Source organism: Stegostoma tigrinum, unplaced genomic scaffold (assembly GCF_030684315.1).
Source record: "Stegostoma tigrinum isolate sSteTig4 unplaced genomic scaffold, sSteTig4.hap1 scaffold_156, whole genome shotgun sequence".
In the NCBI taxonomy this organism is placed as follows: Eukaryota; Metazoa; Chordata; class Chondrichthyes; order Orectolobiformes; family Stegostomatidae; genus Stegostoma; species Stegostoma tigrinum.
Window position 1 is genome coordinate 211,680 of NW_026728097.1, and position 7,940 is coordinate 219,619.

At 44.6% G+C, this 7,940-nt stretch overlaps 1 non-coding gene across 1 annotated transcript; it reads left to right on the forward strand.

Moving 5' to 3' along the window:
- The first annotated feature begins 713 nt into the window (after positions 1–713).
- trnak-cuu (transfer RNA lysine (anticodon CUU)) lies at positions 714–786 on the forward strand. The gene has a single exon. It is a non-coding gene; the product is annotated as a tRNA-Lys (tRNA).
- The last annotated feature ends 7,154 nt before the right edge of the window (positions 787–7,940 follow it).

The window sequence follows — 7,940 nt, forward strand, 5'->3', positions numbered from 1 at the left end:
GCTTGCTGCACATCCCTGGCAGGCAAGATCCTACAACCAGGGCCAATCTTCTCCATCCACCAAGCACAAGATCAAGAAAAAAACAGGAAGATTTCTCCCGCTCAGTAAATCCCAGAGCACCATTGACACAATCTCCGCGTGAGTGGAATTTTCTCTTAGCTCCACTTGGGAAAACGTAACTGACACTCCGTATGAACGTCTCTTCTCCTGTGAAAAATGACATTTCACAAGGTATGCAGCAGATTCTTCTTGATCTTTGAATAGTTTTTAACTGAAGTGTGAAAATCCAGCCCCCAAATGCGAAGCTACAGAAGTTGCTGATGTACTGATCAAACAAAGTGCTGAAAGTATTAAGTGAGACTGGGCAGACAGACACACATCTCACACAATCTGTAACAGAAATCACTGGGTTTATTGCAGCAGATTCACCATCCCAGAGTGACTGACAGTCACATGGGCAGCTAAAGGATGAGGGCACCGACATTAAAATATGAATTTTGAATGTTAAATGAAAATGGGTTATTATGGTCTGAAGGAGTAACAGCTGAAAAGTGGAAGATGTAAATGATATTATTTGTGATTGAGCAGAATAAACTGGGAACTTGTGATTTTCGAGGTGGATCATCTTTGGCACATTGAAATGAGGTTGCAGGGGCTTTGGTGTGAAAAGGGAAAATAAGGATTTTAGATAAATAACAAGACAACCAAGTCAAGCCTGGCTAGCTCAGTTGGTAGAGCGTGAGACTCTTAATCTCAGCATCGTGGGTTCGAGCCCCACGCTGGGCGTCGTAGCTTCTTACTGCTTTGCTTTCTGTGATGAAGCATAGCTTTCCAACGTTATCAGTGAAACGAGCAGCTGCAGCTATGCTGAAAACATGACTGCACTTCTGCTGTGAAAATCCTGGTTTCCAGTTTTGCAGTGAAATTTGATTCCACTTCCCTGGAAATCGCAGAGATCGTTTTGGACATGCAGCCGCTTGTGTAATAAATGACAGGACTTGCAAAGGCACTAACGCAACTCCAACCCTGCACCAATAAGATTGTTCAAAGTCACAAACTGAGAATGGTCACGTCCTGGGCAGCTCCATGTTAAATGGAGCTGAAACAGAACGAACTAACTCTGGGGATACCACGGAAAACATCGATGACGTCTACTTGAACTCAATGGCTATCCTCCTCGCCCATTTTCTTGGCTGCTCGATAGCGCCCTGCTACAATATTAATTTCACACCAAATGCTGATAGTTCTTCAATCAAAACAAATACCAACAGAAAGCTTCGGTCCCTCTCCATTGTGGGTAAGAACCTGGTTGTCAGGTGCAAGGGGCTTTTGGTACTGTTGTATGTGGCGCAGACCTGGCCTATTCCCTGGACCTGCGCCACTGCGGTCACCCGGTCCATCTTCCACTTCATTTGGGGATCGAAAATGGACCGGGTCCGCAGGGACACCATGTACAAAGACCTGGAAAATGGGGGAAAGGATGTACCGAACGCCACCCTCGCCCTGATGGCTACCTTTGTGTGTGGCTGCATCAAGCTCTGGGTAAATCCTCAGTACGCAAACACCAAGTGTCATTACTTACTGAGGTTCTACCTGTCCCCGGTGTTGCGAAGGATGGGCCTGGCCTTGTTGCCGTGGAACGCTCCGAGTAATTGGACCGTCGCATACCACCTGTCCTTCGTGGAGAAGTTTATGAAAGGAGACACCTTTTGACCACAAGGCTGTCAGGTAGTGGTCAGCACGTAGTATCCTCGAGACCCTTCGGGAAAAGGAGAGGGTGGATCCCGTCGTGTGGTTCCCCTCGCAGACTCCCAAAATCGTTTGGCAGAATGCCTCATCCCCAGAACTTTCAAACAAGCACAAGGACATTACTTGGCTGGCAGTGAGAGGGGCTCTTCCAGTGAGATCCTTTATGCACACCTGGAATCTCTGCGCCACCCCACGCTGCCCTTGAGGCGGATGTTGGGGTGATGAGACTGTCAATCACCTCCTTCTCCCTGCTCTACGGGCTGTTCCTGGGACGCACACCTAGACCAAAATCAACTGCGCCTGGAGGACCATCAATGCGGTGAAAGATGCTCTTTGGTCTGCCCGCAACTTGCTGGTCTGCCAGCTGAAAGAACTGACCCCGACCGAGTGTTGCAGACTGGCCCACTCCAAGGTCCAGGACTACGTGCTGATAACGCGCTAAAGCTTGGGGCAGCCGCCGCCAAGGCGCGTTGGGGAAAGACCACCAAATGAAACCCCTCGTCCAGAATGGAAAAAAAGGGACCTATCTGGTAACTGGGCCCAGCTGGCGCCTTCCCCAACTGGTCAGGGGGCTAACGGGGACTCTGTGGGGAGACGACTGCCGGGGTATTTTCTTTGCCTTGTATTTTTTTCTTTGTTTTGTTTTTGCCTTTCGTTGGTGTCCGTACCCCCTGGGTAACCAGGAGCAGCTTGCATGACTGGGTCGGTGTATAAATGTTTTATTTTTTGTACTTTCTATGAATAAAGTATATTTTTTTCAAATAAAAACAAGTGATGAAACGTCTGAAAATGAACCTTACAGCTCAGTGAGCAAACTTGCATCCTCGATATTAGTTCTGGTGAAATGGAGTTTCGGTACAGTTTAGAAACAGCAAGGGACTGAAATTGACCGTGGTCCGTGTACATACACCCCAGTCAACTATCGTGGTAATTTTAGCAGAAGGCACTAAACAGGAAATTGAAGACACCAGGAGAAAGGGGGAGCTCTAATTATGATGAATGGCCATTGACTTCAAGAGTCAGGTGACTTCAGTCTGCATAAAGATTGGGCAAAGCGAATCAGTTATCATTCCATACAGGAGGAATTTCTGACGTACTTTTTAAATTCATTCACGGGATGAGGGCATCACTGGCTAGGCTAACATTTATTACCCATTCCTAAATGACCAGAGAGCAGGGAAGAGTCAAACGCATTGCTGTGGGTCTGGAGTTACATGTAAGCAAGGAAGGCAGTTCACTTCCCTTAACTGATAACGGTTCGTATTGAATTTAAATTCCGCCGTCTGCTGCAACGGGATTCAAACACAAGCTCCCAAAATACTATCTGGGTTTCTGGATTAAGTGTCCAATGATGACGACCTCAGGCCATTCTCTTCCCCAATGAAGTGTGTGCTGTGCGGGTTTCTGGATCAACACTTTGAGGAACCAACAAGCAAAACTGAAGTTTGAGGTGGGAAGACTGTGCTCATGCCCCCTCGGGGAAGTGAACCTCATTTTCACCCACAGAAGGAAAGAAACAAGGACGCCTTCCACCGAGAGTGCCAGAGGCTTTCGGAGAGAGCAATCCCCAGAAAGCAGAACTTTACTCACTTGGCTCTATTGTCCCATTCCAGACTCCAAAACTAGAACCTGTTTACAGCAACAAATGGAAGTATTTGACGGATGCCCTGGGTTTGTGCTCCTCCCCCATTGCTCACCTACAGTTTTCCTGCTTCACCTTGTACTTCCAGCCAAACATCACTGATGCCAGCTGCTTCCTGCCATTCCAAATGCTGCTCCTCAAGTGGAAGGACAAACAGCAATGTGGAAATTCACACATATTTCCGGCCTGTGGAGGAAATGATACTGTTATAATTTCAGATAATTTTTAAAGGGCTCTTTTTGACCTTTGAAGCAGGGTGTGTACAAACACTATCACAGGCTCGAACTCACAACCACTTGTTTCTGAGACCAGTGCTCTGACCACTGAGCTGTGGAGCCAGGCACAAGGCATGGAAAGAGGGTCTCATGTATTGGAAATAACAAAAGAATAGATAACTGGAGACTATTATATATCAAGACGTAACAAAACCGAAACAGAGCAGAGGGGCATCATGTGCAGAAGGTTGGGAGAATGCAAGGCCGAATCAGACAGTGTCCTGAGTGCCATAAACTGATCTTTCCTGCTGGTCCAGTGATTACGATTCAGTGCCTTCACTGTCGTAGCCTGTTCATGGTTATCATTTAAAGTAATAAATCTGAAATATTGACTGATCTTGAGAAGCAGAATTATGTCATTGATCAGTCAAAATCAATTCACTCCATGTTACAGTTCCACAGCAGCAATGCCAGCTGAAACTGCCTGGCGTGCAATCAGTTTAAAACAAGAATAGAGGGGAGGTCAGGAAAAGTGAAGGGCAATGGTAGTTTGTGAGAGTTGGCTGGAGGCCAAGTGGAGTCAGGTTCAATGTGGGTGCTGAAGACCAGTCTTCACTGTTACCCTGTTATACAGATCACATTGGATCAATCACACAAGGACCCTCCTTTGTGTGTTGTCCTTTGCACATCACAACTCGGGTCAGTGCCTTGAGGGGCTCGGATACTTTTAATTTGGCAACTAACTCAGGTCAGTTTTGCACAAACTAAGCTGTGTCGGGACACTATTTAAACGGACCACCACTCATTGCAATGACCCAGAACTATGCAGAAAGAGGAAGAACACCAATACAAAATCTTCGCTTTGAATGGATATCCCTGCAATTTCATCCGCAGGTGCTGACTAAACAGCAACACGAAGAGGACACATTATGCCCTAACACACTGGACACACTGCCATACATCAAGAACATATCAGAACTGACTGACAACTCCTATGAGCACTAGGAGTTACGGTAGCACACAAGCCCAAAGCCATGCTACGACAAACATTCTCAAGGATTAAAGACACCATACCCACGACATGCAGAACTGACATTGTTTACAAAATACCGCGCAACGATTACCACGAACATTATATCAGACAGACAGGAAGGAAACTAGCCATCAGTGTACATGAACATCAGCTGGCAGCAAAATGACATGACAAACTTTCCCTAATATCAGTACACCCGGATAATGAAGGCCATCAGTTTAACTGGGACAACATAACCATAGTAGTGCAAACCAAACACAGACACACATGGGAATTCCTAGAGGCATGGTTCTCAATCCATAATGCAGTCAGCAAACATATAGAATTGGACCCCATATGTTACCCATACAGAAGAGAATGCACAATGACAGAAGTCGCCGGAACGGACCAGGCAGTATAAATTCCAAGTGGAGGAGGACAACATCACTTCATCGGAAGTCTCACCCATGACGTTACTTCGCATGGTGACGAAAAGTCTAAATGAAAACAAGCTCACAACTTTACTTGTTAACTTTACTGTTTTATGTGTGGCTCAAAGTCAGTCTTTGTGATATTATACACACACTGTTCTACCTGCTTATCCCGCTGTACACAAGGTTTCCCAACAAAAGGCAGCTTTATGTGGAACATAAGCAGTTTCTCCTGACAATGGGCACCATTGCCATGAGCTGGGATATGAAATAGACTGTGAGCTGAAGTAGCCCCACACTCATGTTACTCATTTACCTTTCAATTTCAATTTTCAATTTCCAACACCCAGCGATCCATTCACTTCAGCTGCTGGGAACCTGACAAGGACAGCGTTGGGCAGACATTCCTCTTCGGGAGATTCTGTCAATTTGCAAGGGTAGAAAAGCTGTCAACTTTACTCGAGTGAGACAGGATACAATATTCCAATCCAAATTCCGACGCAGTATCAATGACACCACTGGCTCCACATGTCTTGCTGCAGCTTTCATCCCGTAGATTGTGATGTAATCAGGGATACTGGCAGAAAAACCATTTGCAAGGTGAATATCCAATAAAATAATCACCGTCACTGCTGCACTTCAATGTTCTCCCCTTTGTGAAGCAGTGAATGTCACTGGCAAACGAAACACATTAGCCCTCACATGCCTGCTTCACTATCACCTGTTTCTTTGCCACCTGTTTCTCTGCTGGAACTTGCCATTGTTTTATTCACAGTCATTGCAAAATTCTGCCTCACATATCTTTTTTTATTACATAATCTCCTCGCAACTTAAAAACATCCCCCAGTCTTGAAATCTCCCACCCTTGGGAAATGATGACCATAATTCATATTATCTACATGTCTCATTATTTTATGAACTTCTAACAGGCCGCCTCTCAACCTCTTAAGCACCAGCGAGAAAAGTCAAAGTCTATCCAACCTTTCTTTATAAATCAAACCTTCCATACCAGGCAATATCCTGGTAAACCTCTTCTTAACACTCGCCAGCTTCATAATATGCCTCCTGTAATTGTGCGACAGAAACCGCGCACTGTATTCCAGAAGAGGTCTCATCAACATCCTGTGCAACCTCAATATGACTTCCCAACTCCTAAACTGAAACGATCGAGCAATGAAGGCTGGCGTGCCAAAAGCATGTTTAACGACTGTCTAAATGTGATGTAAACTTCAAATAATCATATACCTGGATCCCCTAGGTCCATGAGTAGACACCTTAACAGTGAGACAAAGTCTGTGGGAGGATGGGGAATAGTTTTGAATTTCTTTGACCTCACATCTAAAGAAATTATTTGTACACATGCAGCCGAATAAGATCAACAATTCATTCTTCGTGAAGAACTATAAATGAACCTGAACATTTTTCCATTAAAAAGTTAGACCCTCTCGAGTCAGAAGAAAGATGTCGCTGTTCTGTTTCTGAGATGTTATCCAACGAGTTCTGTACCATGTCATTCATTCACCATATCCTGATACATGAACTTTGGATCACTCTCCAAAGGTATCAGTAACTATTGCCAATCCTCAGTTACATCTGGATAATTTGATGTTTGACCTTTCTGAACCAGTGCAGGTCGTGTGGTGAAGTCGCACTTGCAATGATATTAGGTAAGGAGTTACCAAATGATCATGAAGAATTAGTGATGTTTTCCAAAAGGACAATTTAAATGTTTTCACATTTTTGATTCAATTCAATGATCTGACATATTACATAAAGTTGTCATAAAACAATATTTGATACCAGGCACTTATTAGGACAAGTGACCCAAAACTGGCCAAAGAAGTAGGTTTCAAGGAATATCCTGAACAAACAAAGGGCTTTGAATCCAGGGATGTTTAGGGAATAAATTCAAGAGCTTATGGCCTTGGAAGCTGAAAACATGAAAAAGGTGGGAGAGTTAAAACCAGAAATCTACTGGCGGTTGGAAGTCAGGGAGAACAAATGTCTTGAAGGAAAAACCAAAAGAACAGTAGATGCTTGAAAGTAGTAACACAAGCAGAAATTGATGAAAAACTCAGCTTATCTGGCAGTGCTTATGGAGAAAGAGCAGCATTATTGTTTTATGACCAGTAACCCTTCTTCAGATATACCTCAGAGGGTTTTGCAGCTGGGGGGACTATCAAACGAAGGAGATATAATGACAAAATTTCTAAATAAGGATATGAATTTCAATACCTTGGTGCTTTGCCACCCAGAAAATGTGTATGTTAATGAGCACAGGATGGCAAAACTCGAAGATGCTGAAATGGGTGAGAGTAAACACATGGGCAGCAGATTTTTGGATCATCTCAAGATTTCAGGGAAGTAGTATTAAGAAGCCGGCCAGGAGTGTGTTTGGGGAGTTAAGTCGAGAGGTAACAAAGGAATGGATGAGAGTTTCAGCAGCAAATGAACTGAGATGCTGTTGAGGTTGAAATTGTATGTGGCCTTTGTGATAATGGGCGGGGTGTGAGTAATGTGGTTGGAAGCTCACCTTGGGTTGAAATATTGCACCATGACTGTGAGCAGTGTGTTACCAGCCAGTTACCAGGGGCAGGGATGGAGTCAGTGGTGAGGGAGTGGAGTTTGGCTGCCAGCCTGGATTGATATTTAGCATTTTCTATTTAAATGTGATCTATACCCCTTTTCAAACAGGAACAGACTTGGCAGCAGAACTAATTTGTGAACCAACTGTCGGCTTTATTGAGACAAAGTGTGGAGTTTATCTGTTATGAAGTAAACTACAGTGACAAACTCAGACAGCTATTTCCAGGTCCACTGTACCAAGTGTGGCCTACTCTACATTGGGGAAACCAAGCGGAGGCTTGGAGACCGCTTTGCAGAACACCTCC